At 38.7% G+C, this 16,373-nt stretch overlaps 1 protein-coding gene across 5 annotated transcripts in view; it reads right to left on the minus strand.

The window, feature by feature from the left end:
• The window catches only part of LRBA (LPS responsive beige-like anchor protein), a 369,611-nt gene that overhangs the window by 244,665 nt on the left and 108,573 nt on the right, over positions 1-16,373 (minus strand). The window lies entirely within an intron of this gene.

Below are 16,373 nucleotides of genomic sequence, written 5' to 3' on the forward strand. Positions count from 1 at the left end.
ATACAAAAATGATTAAAAAAAGATAATTAAAATGCATTAAAAGAAACATAATTGTTTTACTTAACTAGTAAAAATAAAAAATTAAAATTTTATGACAGATTAAAAAAAGATCATGAACAAAATACTAGAGCTGATAAAATATCACATAAGCTGAGTTCACTTATTGCCCTATAGTATTACAAGTTATTATGGCTAGCTTCATGTATTTCAAGCCAAGTAAAAAAAAAAAAACAAAAAACCAGAATGTGGGATAGGTGGCATATGAACCATTATCTGTCTAATATCTATTCCTAAATTTAAGTGAGTTAAGTGTTAAGTGAGTTTTGCTCCATTTTACAACCTTTCTTGCCACAGTTGTTAAGTGATTCACTGCAGTTGATAAGTTAGTAACCTGGTTAAGTGAATCTGGCTTCCCCGTTGAGTTTGCTTGTGAGAAAGTTGCAAAAGTTGATCACATGACACAGCAACGGTCATAAGTATGAACCAGTAAATGTTTCCCCCATATGTATTTTAATAGTGAATGAGAGGGGAGGAGAAGAATATAATGCCTATTGCCTGTTATATTTAATCCAACATTCTAACACGGTATACATATCCTATATTGCAATTAAATTCATGGAGCCAAGTGCACTGTTATATTAAGACCTTTGTTATTCTTTTCCCTAAAGTGTTAATAAAAACATAAGTAGTAGTAGTAGTAGTAGTAGTAGTAGTAGTAGTAGTAGTAGTAATAATAAAGTTGGAAGGGACCTTGGAGATCATCTAGTCCAACCCCCTGCTCAGGCAGGAATCCCTATACCGTTTCAGACAAATGGCTGTCCAGTCTCTTCTTAAAAACTTCCAGTGTTGGAGCATTCACTGCTTCTGGAGGCAGGTTGTTCCACTGGTTAATTGTTCTAACTGTCAGGAAGTTTCTCCTTAGTTCTAGATTGCTTCTCTACTTGATTAGTTTCCACCTGTTGCTTCTTGTCCTGCCTTCAGGCGCTTTGAAAAATAGCTTGACTCCCTCTTCTTTGTGGCAGCCCCTGAGATATTGGAACACTGCTATCATGTCCCCCCTCATCCTTCCCTTCATTAAACTAAACACACCCAATTCCAGCAGCCGTTCCTTATATGCTTTAGCCTCCAGTCCCCTAATCATCTTTGTTGCTCTTCTCTGTACTCTTTCTAGTCTCAACATCTTTTTTACATCATGGTGACCAAAACTGGATGCAGTATTCCAAGTGTGGCCTTACCAAGGCATTGTAAAGTGGTATTAATACTTCATGTGATCTTGATTCTATTCCTCTGTTGATGCAGCCCAGCACTGTGTTGGCTTTTTTGGCAGCTGCAGCAGACTGCTGGTTCATATTTAACTGATTGTCCATTAGGACTCTGAGATCCCTCTCACAGTTACTATTATTGAGCAAGGTACCCCCATACTATACCTGTACATTTGGTTTTTCTTGCCTAAATGTAGAACTTTACTTTTTTCACCATTGAATTTCATTTTGTTAGATAACGCCCAGTGTTCAAGTCTGTCTAGATCCTCTTGTATCTTAAGCCTGTCTTGTGGAGTATTGGCTATTCCTGCCAGCTAGGTGCAAATTTGATGAGTTCCCCATCTATCCCCTCGTCCAAATCGTTGATGAAGATATTGAAGAGCACTGGGCCCAGAAGAGAGCCCTGGGGCACCCCACTACATACTTCCCTCCATGTAGATGCGGTTCCATTGAGGACCACATGCTGAGTACGGCCGGTCAGCCAGCTACGAATTCATCTGGTGGTGATGCTGGCTAACCCACATTTTTCTATCTTATTGAGTAGTAGGTTGTGATCTACTTTATTAAATGCCTTACTGAAGTCCAAGTAAATTATATCCACAGCATTCCTCTGATCCACTAATTTTGTCACTTGGTCAAAGAATGCAATAAGATTTGTCTGGCATGATTTGCCAATCACTAATGAAATCCAATAATTGTAACATCATTTCAGCAGTTTAAAAAAACTGCAACAAAAAACTGACAAATTCAACTCATAATTAACCCATATAGTATGGCTGTAGTGTTATTATTTACCCTTCTTGCTATCTTCACTTTTCCTTTATTGGTATTTTATTGGTATTATTATTATACAATATTATATTATATAAATTCCTTGTATGTCTGATCACACTTAGCCAAATAAAGTATTCAACTCAATTCAAAAATTTCATACCTATTATAAACTGATGCTATTTCCTATTCCTATAAAATGTATCTTGCCTGTTTCCAATTTCTATGATCATACTGAAACTTATAGAAAATTTGTCAATATTTTATAACCAGGAGCAAGAATGTAAAATAGTATTAGACCTGTAATATAAGTTGCCAGAAAACCGATTAGGCGATAAATACAAGATCTACATCTAGGTAATCTTTTATAATTTAGAATCTTTAAAAACAGTTCCTGGAAATTGGAGTAAGAAGCTGGAATGTGATCAGCAGCAGATGAAAGTTTTGCTTTCATGTCAAGGCAATGTAGATATAATCAGACACTTCAGGTTCCTGACATATTGGACACCTCTGCTTAAAAAGAAACCTAAGATCTGAATATACATATATGGATCTGTATACAGTTTGTGTCCTATCAAGCATCAGATATAACAGTGTCTTTGGTTGGGGCAGACATGCAACTATGAATTTGTATGTACATTTGCATGCATGTGTATATGCATTCAAGAAGTTATTTTATGTTCATTATAATTACATTATTTTCTTCATCATTAGAAAACTGTCTCCTAATTAAATTATTTTCATTGGTCAATAGTATTTCCATTTCTTCCACTTCTAATTCTATTCCACCCTCCAGATTTTCCAACTAGCTGAGGAACCAGGATAAAGATGGCTTCCAAATCTCAATTCATGTATCACACACAGTATTCTATGCTTTCCTGATGTTTAAATGTTCCTCTCTTCATTCTAAAGAACTGAATGGCCAGTCCATGAATGTAAAGTCAGAGGGCTGCCCATTCCAACTCTTTAGTATTGAACTTAATTATTTATGAAGGAATAGCATGTAACATTAAATTTTGATTGTTTATGGTAATCACATTGCCATAAAAATTTAATTTGGCAATGAACCATCTATATATACTTCTCCAAGGATGTAACTTTGCCGAAAGCTTTATCTGAGACACATTTTTCTCTTATATAACGCAAAGGGTCTGCTTTCATAAAGTTGTGATAAAAGTTGATGAAAGTTGCTCAAGTCCACTCTTTTACAGGTTGCAACAGATGATCAACATTAAACCTATATCAAGCTTCTGGAGTTGAATTGTACAAATGTGTTCTATTAGTACACAGCCTGAATGTTTGGCAACTTCATTCTTCAAGACAAATGGCAGCTGCTGCCCTTTGAGGTCTCAAGTCAAGTCTTTAGGGAAGCTCAAAGCCCAAGTGGGGAAGGGGGAGGCCTGTTCATTAGAGACTGCTCCAGGCTAAAACGTTCAAGGCAGACATTAGAAATGTATGTAAGACTTTTTAATTATAAAATATAGTGAAATATAAGGAGTAAGTCATTCCATATCCTTTGTTATGTTACATTAATATTTGTATTCTAGTTATAGAGTCTGACTTCCATCTAATCAACCATATTACTATATCTACCCAAAAGGAACAATTATACAACTGTGCAGGCATACACACATTTTTATGTTATGAGCCACTTTGTGCCCAATAAATCCCCAATAGGCATACACACATTTTGTATGTGACATCCCATTTTCAATCAATGTCCATACAAAAAAAACAGAAAAAATTTAGACCATTAGTGAATAAAGGAAAGGAAATGTAAATTCTGTGTGTGTCTAAGGCACTTTTGTTTTTCTCTTATGCTATGATAAAGAAACAAGGAAAGAAATGCTGAAAACAGTATTTTTAAAAGGTATGGGATAATTCTATTAACCACTAAATCTACCTGATTTAAAATTATACTACAGAAAAATGTTTAACAACCATGATTGCTCAAAAAATGTAAAGAAAACAGTTTGGGAATGATTTATATGAATGCATAGTGCTGAAGTTAACTACAACTAACCCAATAAAATAAAGCCTGTATTATTATATAGTAAGTAATAACCTTAGACAGAGAAACCAGAGCTCTTTCTGTTCTTTTGCATGCTCAGTTCCACAGCACACTACATTAAGAATTAAGTAAGTTGTAAATATGTCATACAGAAACAGCAGTCTTTAACTAAAAGCAGAAAATTCTCCTGCTGCTTAAGATATTTTATGCTACACAATAGTATGCTACACAATAGTATGCTACCCAACAGTATAACACCAGTTTACTGGGCAAACTTCCTATAAACTGATTTTATACTATTGGGTAGCAAATTCCTGAAAAAAACCTCATTATAGAATTTAATTCTAATACACAATAAACTTTTACCAGTAGTCATCCACTTACGACTGTACTTGAGACTACAATTTTGGTTGCAAATTGTGATGGTCATAAAGTCAGTCATCATGTGACAGGACCCAATGACTTTTTGGGACAGTCAGCGAATACCGTGATCCTTCAATAAACACTGCAGTTGTTCACTACGGGTTGTTTTTTGCCAGAAACCTAAAATAACTACATATTTCTGGCAGAAATGTTGTAAAATCATTGTCACATGACCACAGGACACTGCAAACAACAGTAAATATTGCCAAGTTGCCGAGTGCCCAAAATGTGGTCACATAACCAGATGGGCAGAACATTCGAACTTCAGAACTGGATCGAAAGTCCCATAAAAGAGAAAAGAGAATGCCATTGATTAAAAAAGGCATCACCAGTTTTTGGGGAGTAATTTGCTTTGTTAGTGCCAATAAATCAGAGGAAGAATTGCCAGAGTGAGGTGCATATGCAGCCTCTGGAATGGGTGGTGCTGGACGTGGTAATAAGACCAAGCGTGCCACCGTATCCCCCCGGTTCATTGTGACAGGGAGATTGGTATAAAATTGGACTTTTAGGGTGTCTTTATACGTGGGATCTATCAAACCTGGAAGCACAAACACTCCTTGTTCCCGAGCAACAGGTGTGGGAAGGATTATTGCCTCTGTTTCCGGAGGCAAGGGTCCAGAATAAAGGGTTTCAGCAACCGTGAGTAGGTTAGGAAAAGTAACAGAAAGATCAGAAGCCAATTTTAAATCTATGCCAGAAAAACATTGTGAAGCAGAAGAAATAAGGTCTGAAAAGGATGCAGCCTTTGGAGAGGGGTTAGCTGCAGACCCCTTTGTTAGTTTAACAGGGAACAACTCTGTCTCGGATAGTTCAGAAACGCTTAAATCACCATTGTTTAAAGCCTTTTGAAAAGCACCACGGATGATTCCGGGCCGGGAGAGAGGCGGCAATGTGGCAGGAACAGGAGAGGCTGTTTGCTGTTTATCAGGATCCATGAAATTTGCAGGGGCAGAAGGAGGGTTAAAACCTGCTCCAGGGGGTAAGGGAGTGGCCAACATAACAGACGGATTTTTATACGGTGGAGGGTCTAATAAAGGCTGATGAGGCGAGTCAGCATGGGTTTGAATCAGGGTATAGGCAATTTTCCAAAGGCACAAAATCTCTGGGGGGGCTCTTGGAGACTGATGGAGAACAACGCCGATTTTCCTCCATGTATCTACTTTTAAAGATCCAGACTCCGGATAGGATGAGCAGTTAGCCCATACGTAAGCAAGCAATTTTACAGCCTCAGATTTAGAAAGGTGACGGGTTAATTTCTGTTCCTGATTAGTAAGATATTTCTTCCTGCCAAGTAGCCTCAGCTCTTCCACATGCTGCTTTTGAGCGTGAGACATTCCACCCCCCCATACTCACGAAGAGGAGTCAGTTGCCAGCAACTTCGTCGGGTGCACCAAGCCTATTCCAGGCGATAAGTAAAGGGTCGGCAGGGACGTATCCCTCAGTGGATCACGTCGGGGTCACCAGATGAGGTGGTCTCCCATGGAGAATGAGACACGCACACAGGTATCTCGGGATGGGAGCCCAGAGCTGACTCTTGCACCCTATTTTATTGTTACTAAGGTTTTTACATTATACAGCGTAAGCAAAAGACGTATATAGGGATGGTTACAATATATCAAATAACAGACACTTTCCAGATGCAAGGCTACAGCAGGTGTTCTTATCAGAGTCTGTCCAAATGGTTGATGAATGCATCCTGTGTCTGAAACAGTCCATTTGTTATCTCAGGCCCTTGTGGGAGATGTCCATGGGCAGATGTCTATGGGCATATTCGTGCAATTAATCCCACATCCTCTCATTTAATTTATATCCATAAAGTATGAATACTGAATATGAATAGTGAAAGACAAAATAATGTTGTATTACAAGAGGTGAAAAAGAGATTGACACTGATCATGTAATTTCATTTGTAACCATGCTTTATATAAATGTTACTTAGAACCAAACTCTTACATCAAGGGTCACAATCTTTTTGGACTGGCGGCCTGTGGGAGAGGGAGGGGGCAGGCATCTTATGCGTACATGCACAAACGTGAATGTGGCCACACATGCGTGTGCGTACAAACTGGTTGCAAGCATGCACACCACACAAATGGGACTGCGAGCATGCACGCAAGGCTCTCAGTGATGGTGGTGCCTATGTGAGGCTTATGGGGCTGCCACTGCCAGTCTCACGGCAATGCTACCACTGGCATGACACTCACGCTGTGACCTGCAGTGATGATGCCGCCGCTGGCACAAGGCTCGCACCGCCATCCCGTGCAAGGATTGCACTGCAATGATGCCACCCTGGTGCGAGGTTTGCGCCACCGCTCCAACGTGAGGTTTGTGCCACCACTTTGTGCGAGGATTGCACCACAGCCTGCAGCAATGACACCCCCGTGCGAGGATTGCACTGTGGTCTGCAGCAATGCTGCCTTGGTGTGAAGCTCATGCCGCTGCCCCGCGCAAAGATTGCCCCATGGCTTGCAGCAATCCTGCCCCAGTGTGAGGCTCACACTGCCATCCCTGCACAAGGATCGCGCTGCCGCCACCTGCACAAGATTTCTGGCAATTCTGCTACCTGCATGTGGCATGCCACCACCTACCTGCCACTTGCGGCACTGCTACCGCCCACACAAGGTTCGTGGCAACACCGCCACCTGTGCAATACTAGCGGCACTGCCACCACCCACACAACACTCACGGCAACGGTGGTACAAGGAGGGCAAGCAAGCGCACACACGCATGCACTGCCCAGCTACTCATGCGGCCCAGCAGCCAAGTGGCCATGGCTTGGTGGTGGGCTGTGGCCCATAGGTTGGGAACTTCTGTCTTACATGAAGTAAGATGAAGAATCCTAATTAATGAAGCAGCAACAGAAAAGGTCCATGGAGGGAAACATAATAGAACATGCAGTTTTGCTATTACCTTTGAATTCCAATCTTTTTGTTTTGCTACCTGATATTGTAAAATATACTGTCTTTTCAAATGCCATGCATGCATAAATGTGTGTGCGCACACAAAGACATGTCCATATATAACCAACTGAGGCCACTTAGGCCAACATAAACTTTGATTTAATAAACCTAAATTGCCAGGGAGAATGATTTTTATGAAAAGCCACACTACTGCATCATACCAATCAATAAAATGCATGACTTTCAAACATAGCATTTTAATGCAGAAAATGCATGGTAAATTGGAACCAGATTTAGTGATTTTTTTTTAAGATGGACTCACTTGAGTCAATATGATTTAAGTCAGTCTGAATCTAATCCATGCATAATTTAGATAAATATAGAGTGAAAATAGAAATATATAGCTCATAAACTCTAGGTCATTGTAAACCAAACAGTGAAATTGTTAGTAATGTATTATTGATTAATTGATTATGTGCTGTCAAGTCATTGTTGGCTCATAGTGACTATTTACAGTAGATTTTGTCCATGAGAAACAGTGCATTATTTATATTGTACCTGTTTGGATACAGTATACATAGTGAATTAAGACATATGAGCATTATTTCCAGAACTAATGGGATAATTTGTTAATTTGGACAATCTGCAATACTTTTATGATAATACAAAAGAGCCAACTAAGAATTGTAATGCTTCTGCATGTTAGAATTACCTGAATTAAGCAAAGTCAGTGAGACAAAATAGAATAATTCTCAACAGAGATATATTTTCCTAACACAAACGTTTCTTAAATAAATAATAAACTCAATCTATCAAGTAGCACATGTAATGAGAAAAGATATTTCAAAATCATTCAAATTACCAAGTTCCATAAACCAGGGTTAAGGGAAGAAATACAAATTTCTAGGTAACCAATTCTTGGCCCAGTCTAAGAAAACCATAAACTATTTGTAGGCAGAAAAGAAAACACTGAAACACAAACACACACATACAAACAAGACAGATAGATAGATAGATAGATAGATAGATAGATAGATAGATAGATAGATAGATAGATAGATAGATAGATAGATAGATAGATAGATAGGCAGGCAGGCAGGCAGGCAGGCAGGCAGGCAGGCAGGCAGGCAGATAAAAAATGCATAATAAAATGCAACTTTTAATTGTATTGCTCTTTGCCATCAAGAAGAAAACTAATTTCAGGAATTTACCATAATTGATAATAGCAGTAATATAATTATATATTAATACATTTTAATGTTTTAAACATTTTTATATTTTATGTTTTTATTAAGCCACCCAGAGTCACTTGGAACAGTGAGATGGATGAGATATAAATTTAATAAATAAATATCATTATTATTCTTTCTAAAGGGAAGGCAATATACTTATTGTACTGTTTTGTTAGTACAAACTATTATAACTAAAAAATGTTTTTTCAGAAAAATATGATATAGCAATATTTGCCAGTTGAGTTGCTTTTTCCACACAGCTTTCCCAAAGAGAAGTCTACATAACTATTGGGATTGGCTGCTGAGGTGCCTAACATATTACTTTTTTTTTTTGTCAGAGTCAGCTGGATTTGGCATTTTAGATACATGTGGATGTTTGATGATGTTACAGACATTGTCACAGGATGTAAGATTATCCAAATAAAATTGCATTTTGCAATTGACTTGCGGGGATTTTATCAACACTGATGGTATTCAAGTGGTGCTCCAGTTGTTTTGGGATTGCACCCAAGGCACCTATTATTATTGGTACTATGTTTTATTATTAGGATTGTAGTACATACGTAGTACAAATATATGAATGGACCAGCAATCAATCATGTTCTAGCTATAGAAAAAATAAATTGGTTTGAAACTCAGATGAAATTAGCATGACTGAACCAACAGCCAGCCAACCCTTTATTCATACCACTAGAATTTAGATTTGTTTGATGAATTATAATCATAAAAACGTAAAGTAGTCTTCAACTTATGACTGGTTGATTAGTGACTGTTCAAAGTTACGGTGGCCTCCCCAATAGCTACTTACAACTTAGTTCCGAAGTTACCACAGTTGCAGCACTCCTGTGGTCATTAGCCCTTACAACTGACTACAGGAGTACCACACTCTATGTAGCTCTTCCCATCTCCCGACCACATCCCTGCTTCTCACTTCACAGTCCCCCCACCATCCCCCTCACTTACTTTTTAACAATCTCTGGAGCTCGGGTTAGAGGAGGAGGACAGGATACTCCATTCTTGGGCCACATGGCGTGATCCCAGAAATGGCTACCATTTTCAGGGTGGCTGCATTGAACTGTGGCTGCTTTGAAAATGGCAGCTAGCTTCTGGGTTAGTGTCACGTGGCCCAGGAATGGAGAGACCTGCTCTTAACGCAACTTCCAGACAGTTGCAGTCTGCTGCAGAGCTTTCAAGAGCTCATGTTAGGGAATGAGAGCAGGGTTGTTTCTGAGCTGCATGGTGTGATCCTGGAAGCAGACACCATTTTTAAAGTATTCACAATTCAATGCAGTTGCCCTGAAAATGATGCCATTTTGGGGATCATGTCATGCAGTCCAAGAACAGAGCAGTCTATCCGTCTTCTTTAATCTGAGCTTCAGATATCTTCAAAAAGTAAGTGTGTGATAGACTATGTAAGATGAGGAGGTTGGTGTGGGTTCCAAGGGGTGGGAAGCAGGCCAAGTCCTGAGGGGACCTCAAGGGTAGAAAGCAGAGTATGGGGTGCCTCAGAGGATGGAGAAGGCCTTGGGGGACTAAGGGCAAGGCATGAACTAGGCCTCCCAGGATCTCCCCTCGGCACCCTGAGGCACGCTCTGCTGTTTAACAACTGCATTCGGAAGACCAGTGACGGGAGTTCCTAAGTGGGCATCTCATTTAATGACCATCGTAACTTCCCACCATTTCAGCATAATCCATTATTAAAATGTTAATATTCACATGTAAAGGCTACTGCATACAGTAACAAGTCTTTTGAATATATATGGAAAGTTTATGCAGGTTCAATGATTTACATGTGTTCATGTCATATTAAAATTAGATCTATGGAATAAGAGTGTCTCAATTTTAAACTGTTGTGCCTACATTTATATTTAGTGTAAAAAGAATAGTCTAAAAATATCAGCTTAGATCTATTTCTTTTTGCTAACTTCTCAATCAAAAAAAGCTGTAAAACAGCAGGCTCTGAAGTCATAGCACACTTTATTTTCAGGGGTCTCTATACTCATAGACTGACTTCCTGTCAGGAAGGGCTCTATTTCACAGCCTAGGCCAATCAGCAGGGTGCTCATGGAATTAAGTACCAGTTGATGTTACTTTGTTTTACATTTAACACTCATGAGAATATTGTTCAAAGATTCAGTTTGAAAGCCAGCATGGTATCATCCTTCTGACTAGACTACAAACCCCAGGGTGTACTCTGTTAACACAAAATTCACCTTAAATGGTTCAATTTTTTAAAGACCTAGTGTGCAGGTGAAGCAACAGGATGGCTTAAAGTTTAAGGGTGAAGGAAACACTTGTTTCTTCGCTAAATTATGTTCTCTTAGTTCTTGACATCTGTGGAGACATGCTTTGACTACTATTTCTAGACTAATTTTATTTATTTTTATTGAAACTTTGAAATTTACAACATAGTACAATAAAGCAATTTTATTTCTTTAACAATGGCCACTAAAATAATAAATATAAAGGATAGGTACAAAATCTTACAGATTTATTTATTTTGGAATACAGAATACAATCTTCAACTATTCAAAATACAGGTAATATTTTTAGAGCTGCTCTAAAGAAATTTAAATGCAAGTTTCCTGTTCAGAATCTTATGAGGGGAAAATAATTTTTTAAAATCCAAACAAAAACTATTTACAGTATATCACAGTTGTATGTATGTAACCCTAGCCCTAATCTTTAAACCTAAAGCTTAAAGATTTTCATCTATCAATATCTAATGACATCTTTTTATATATCTTATTCATATATAATAAAACTATTTGAAAAATCTTAAATATTTAAATGTTAATGAATTTGGAACATATAAGAAAATAACAATACAGGTAATCCTCGCGGTACGAACCTAATGGAGCCTGCCCATTAAGCTTGTAAGTCAAAAAAATTCATCAAATGAATCAGACTCAATTTTACAAATTGTTTAAATCAAATTCATTTATTGAATCAAGTGTATCGTTAAATGAATGAAGATCTGACTATTTCCTCCTATTTGTTAATTGCTCATTGCCTGAACTGAGAGACTTTCCCCATTGCTGCCAGCTGCCCATCAGCTGTTTCCAGTGCAGCCTACAGCTCAGGAACTAAATTGCCTCCAAGCAGGCTGCAGAACTCTCCATTTGCAACTGTTTTAAAAACCCATTTGTTGCTAGTCTGCTTTAAAAAAAAAAACCCACTTGCCACTAATTAGCTTGTCTTCAGCCAGGCACCCAAAGAGAGATGGGAGGGGGGTTTACAGAACTGTCGGCTTGCAACAGTAACAGATAGAAGGAATCTTGAGGACATCTAGTCTAACCCACTGCTCTCACAAGAGAGTATTTCTGATAAATGCCTACCCTTTCTCTTCTTAAAAGTTTTCAGCGATGGGGCACCCACAACTTCTGGAGGCAATTTAAATTTAAAACCTACAAACTACAGTAATATATGCTAATCTCCAAAATAGAAGCAAGGAAACACAACATTATAGAATGTTTGTGTAGATCAGTGGTTCTCAACCTGTGGGTCGGGACCCCATTTGGGGTCGAATGACCATTTCAGGGGGGTCGCCAAACAAGGCTGTCTGCCATTTTTTCCCCCTTTTCTTTGGCCACGCTCCTGGCACCTGGTGATGTATAAGTGGTTGGGGGTCACCACAACATGGGGAACTATATTATGGGGTCACGGCATTAGAAAGGTTGAGAGCCACTGGTGTAGATGCTGGCTAGTATTCTACAAGCAAACTTTATCTCTGCAAAGTACTGTACTTACAAACACAATAGTTTGCAAAGTACAGCACTTAAAAAGAAGAGCGGTTTCCAAAGTGCTTGCAAACTGCTATTATAGAGTAAAAAAAAAAAAAAACTTAGAGAAGCAATTCTAGCACTCCAGTCCCTTGGTGCAGGCTGCAAAAATCACCTGCTCATTTGGCCATGTGATTAGGGAAAAAAAAAAAAAACCCTGCCTGCTTCAGGAAATTGCATTCTTAACTGGAACACTACAGGCAAATCACAGAGTGAAGATGGCTGTTTGCAACAGTGACTGAATCCAAGTCACATGGCTACAGACACCTCTTTTTGGTCGCAATTTTGAATTTCTAATGTAAGTGCCCTTTCTGAATAAATTTATTTTTGTGAAAACTAGCTAAATGAATGTTCGTACCTGGGGGATTTCCTGTAATAGCATGATTTTTGCCTAGTGGCATTAATTCTAAGATAAATTAACAGACTATCCCATTATTTGTTTAAACATGTTTAAAAAGTGCATCATGAAATATGTGGTTAATAAGGAAACAAAATTTAGAAGGTAAAAAGCTGTGGGAAAAAGAAAATAAGGATGTGATGTGTGATTTTGGTGTTGGCAGTACTTCCATTTCCATGTGATGGGTGCTAGCTCCAAGTAGGCCAAGAAATTCAAATTCCTTGGCAACCATAGCCTTGTTTCGGTCGGTCCCAGAATCAACATACAGAGGTGGAATATTTTATGTTTTGCACTTGTTTCAGAGTGGTTGCCATATGATCTGGATGTAAAGAGTACTATCATCAACCCAAGTCAGAACACTTCTGGCCCAGATATGATCGACTGCCATTCAGACTCTTTTAGGGCTAGAGCTATTTGAATGGTCCATTCAAGGCATTCATGGATCCAAATAATCTCCAGAAGGTGCTTGGGGAATTTCACAACAATCTGATAGATTAATCTATTGAGGATCTTGTCTGGTGTTATTAATATAATAATAATAATAATAATAATAGTAAAGTTGGAAGGGACCTTGGAGGTCATCTAGTCCAACCCCCTGCTCAGGCAGGAAACCCTACACCATTTCGGACAAATGGCTGTCCAGTCTCTTCTTAAAAACTTCCAGTGTTGGAGCATTTACTGCTTTTGGAGGCAGGCTGTTCCACTGATTAATTGTTCTCACTGTCAGGAAGTTTCTCCTTAGTTCTAGGTTGCTTCTCTCCTTGATTAGTTTCCACCCGTTGCTTCTTGTCCTCCTTCAGGTGCTTTGGAAAATAGCTTAATTCCCTCTTCTTTATGGCAGCCCCTGAGATATTGGAATACTGCTATCATGTCCCCCCTTGTCCTTCTCTTCGTTAAACTAGACATACCCAATTCTAGCAACCGTTCCTTATATGTTTTAGCCTCCAGTCCCCTAATCATCTTTGTTGCTCTTCTCTGTACTCTTTCTAGAGTCTCAACATCTTTTTTACATCTGGTGACCAAAACTGGATGCAGTATTCCAAGTGTGGCCTTACCAAGGCATTGAAGAGTGGTATTAATACTTCATGTGATCTTGATTCTATCCCTCTGTTAATGCAGCCTAGCACTGTGTTGGCCTTTTTGGCAGCTGCAGCACACTGCTGGCTCATATTTAGGTGATTGTCTACTAGGACTCCGAGGTCCCTCTCACAGTTACTACTATTGAGCATGGTGCCACCTATGCTGTACTTGTGCATTTAGTTTTTCTTGCCTAAATGTAGAACCTTGCTTTTTTCACCATTGAATTTCATTTTGTTAGTTAGTGCCCAGTGTTCAAGTCTGTCCAGATCCTTCTGTATCTTAAGCTGTCTTCTGGAGTGTTGGCTATTCCTGCCAGCTTGGTGTCGTCTGCAAATTTGATGAGTTCCCCATCTATCCCTTCATCCAAATCGTTGATGAAGATGTTGAAGAGCACTGGGCCCAGAACAGAGCCCTGGGGCACCCCACTACACACTTCCCTCCATATAGATGCAGTTCCATTGAGGACCACTCGCTGAGTACGGCCGGTCAGCCAGCTACGGATCCATCTGGTGGTGGTTCTGTCTACCCCACATTTTTCTATCTTGTCAAGTAGTAGGTTGTGATCTACTTTATCAAATGCCTTACTGAAGTCCAAGTAAATTATGTCCACAGCATTCCTCTGATCCACTAATTTTGTCACTTGGTCAAAGAATGCAATAAGATTTGTCTGGCATGATCTATTTTTGACAAACCCATGTTGGCTTTTAGTAAGGACTTTGTTTGCCTCTAGGTGTTGGTTGATTCGTTGTTTGATTATCTTTTCCAGGATCTTCCCAGGTATTGAGGTCAGGCTGATAGATCTGTAATTTCCTGGATCCATTTTTTTCCCCTTTTTTGAGGATGGGAACTACATCAGCTCTTTTCCAGTCCTCTGGTAGTTCCCCTGTGTTCTAGGATCTTTGAAAAATATAGTTCAGGGGTTCCGATATCACATCTGCCAGTTCCTTGAGAACCTTGGGGTGTAATCCATCTGGTTCTGGCAATTTGAACTCATCTAGGCTGGACAGGTGCTCACTTACCATTTTCTTGCCTATCTTAACTTGTGTTTCTATTTTGTTTTTTATGGCACTATATGTGACTCAGTTCTCTGTCAGTCATTCCCTTAAGGTTTACTGATTTAATGGAATCTTCAAGTCATGAAGTAGTACAAACAATGCTTAGAGCAATAGTGGAGAAAGACAAGAAATCTGAACAAGCACAGATATATACCCATGTCCAGACCATCTGTGGCAATAAGGAAATATATTACTTCTTATTGTGCCAATATGTCATCTGACAGGTGCACCATGTAGGAGAATAATTCTCTGCTAGAAAAGACCCAATACCAAGAATTCTTCCTTGTAGCTCTGATTAATTAGACCTACATTTTGCTGACAAAGTTACCCACTTATCTTTGACTCAGTGATGACTATGGAATCATTTGACTCAGTGATGACTATGGAATCATTTTGCTTGGTTACTTGAGATTTCTTTTAGCCTATGATCACTTATGAAATGAAGCTCTGCCACCTATGAAGTAGATTTCTGCTGACGTCTTTATGCAGCTGGAGAGTGAACAGTTTTCTGGACCAGGAGATTAATACCTCATTTCAAGAGGGAATGCTATTGAAGAAAGGTGTTGGGTGCTCTCTCCTAATGAAGCCTTCCCTAGATCCAGAGGTGCTGGACAACCATCCCCCAGTCTCCAATCTTCCTTTCTGGGAAAGGTTATTGAGACAGTGATCAAGAGTCAATTGTGACACATTATAAAGGAAATGAAAATACCTCCGTCCTTGGCTATAATATTCAGTCCTTAACATGGAACAGATATGGCATTGATTGCACTAATGGATGAACTTTATTGAACCTAACTGAAGATAGTGAGATTCTAGTTCTTTTAGATGCCCATGTACATTACTTATAGTGTTTAAGTTATATCAAATGATTAACCAATCAATATACAGCTTTTCTAAAAAGCTATTAAGAATAGAGTTATTATTTGCAGCACAAGAAAAAGCATGTTAGGATTCAATCTTGTGATATTTCCATAGCAAAGTTAACTTACACTATAGGGATTCAGTATTCTTTTTAATTACATCTATATTCACTGACGAATTGGACTTCAAATTATGCATCATCATAATATAATCACATCTATATGATTCATCAAGAATCTTTAGAATAGCTTCCAAGCAGTTACAGTACATTTACAGCACATTGGAATGAGTTAACTGCGAAGTTACCAAACAATTATTACAAGGCTATTTCTCTCCAAGTAAGAGCATGGTTTGAATATCAGTCTGAGCTGATAAGGCCATTTTAGTCTCCAGTAATTGTGATGATGACTGGAATATCCCTAGGCTATAAGCTAACCAATGGTAACCAATGCCATTTAAAGCATGAATACCATTTAAACGCAGAAGAAGCACCAAGAATAAAATGTGTCTTGTCTGGATTCTCAGTTTATTTTTGCTATCCTTCAATATATATATGCATATATGCATATCTTTCAACTATTTATTTTTGTCCAAATATT

The sequence above is a fragment of the Crotalus tigris genome, unplaced genomic scaffold (assembly GCF_016545835.1).
Source record: "Crotalus tigris isolate CLP2741 ecotype Arizona unplaced genomic scaffold, ASM1654583v1 scf7180000017994.786943, whole genome shotgun sequence".
NCBI lineage: Eukaryota > Metazoa > Chordata > Lepidosauria > Squamata > Viperidae > Crotalus > Crotalus tigris.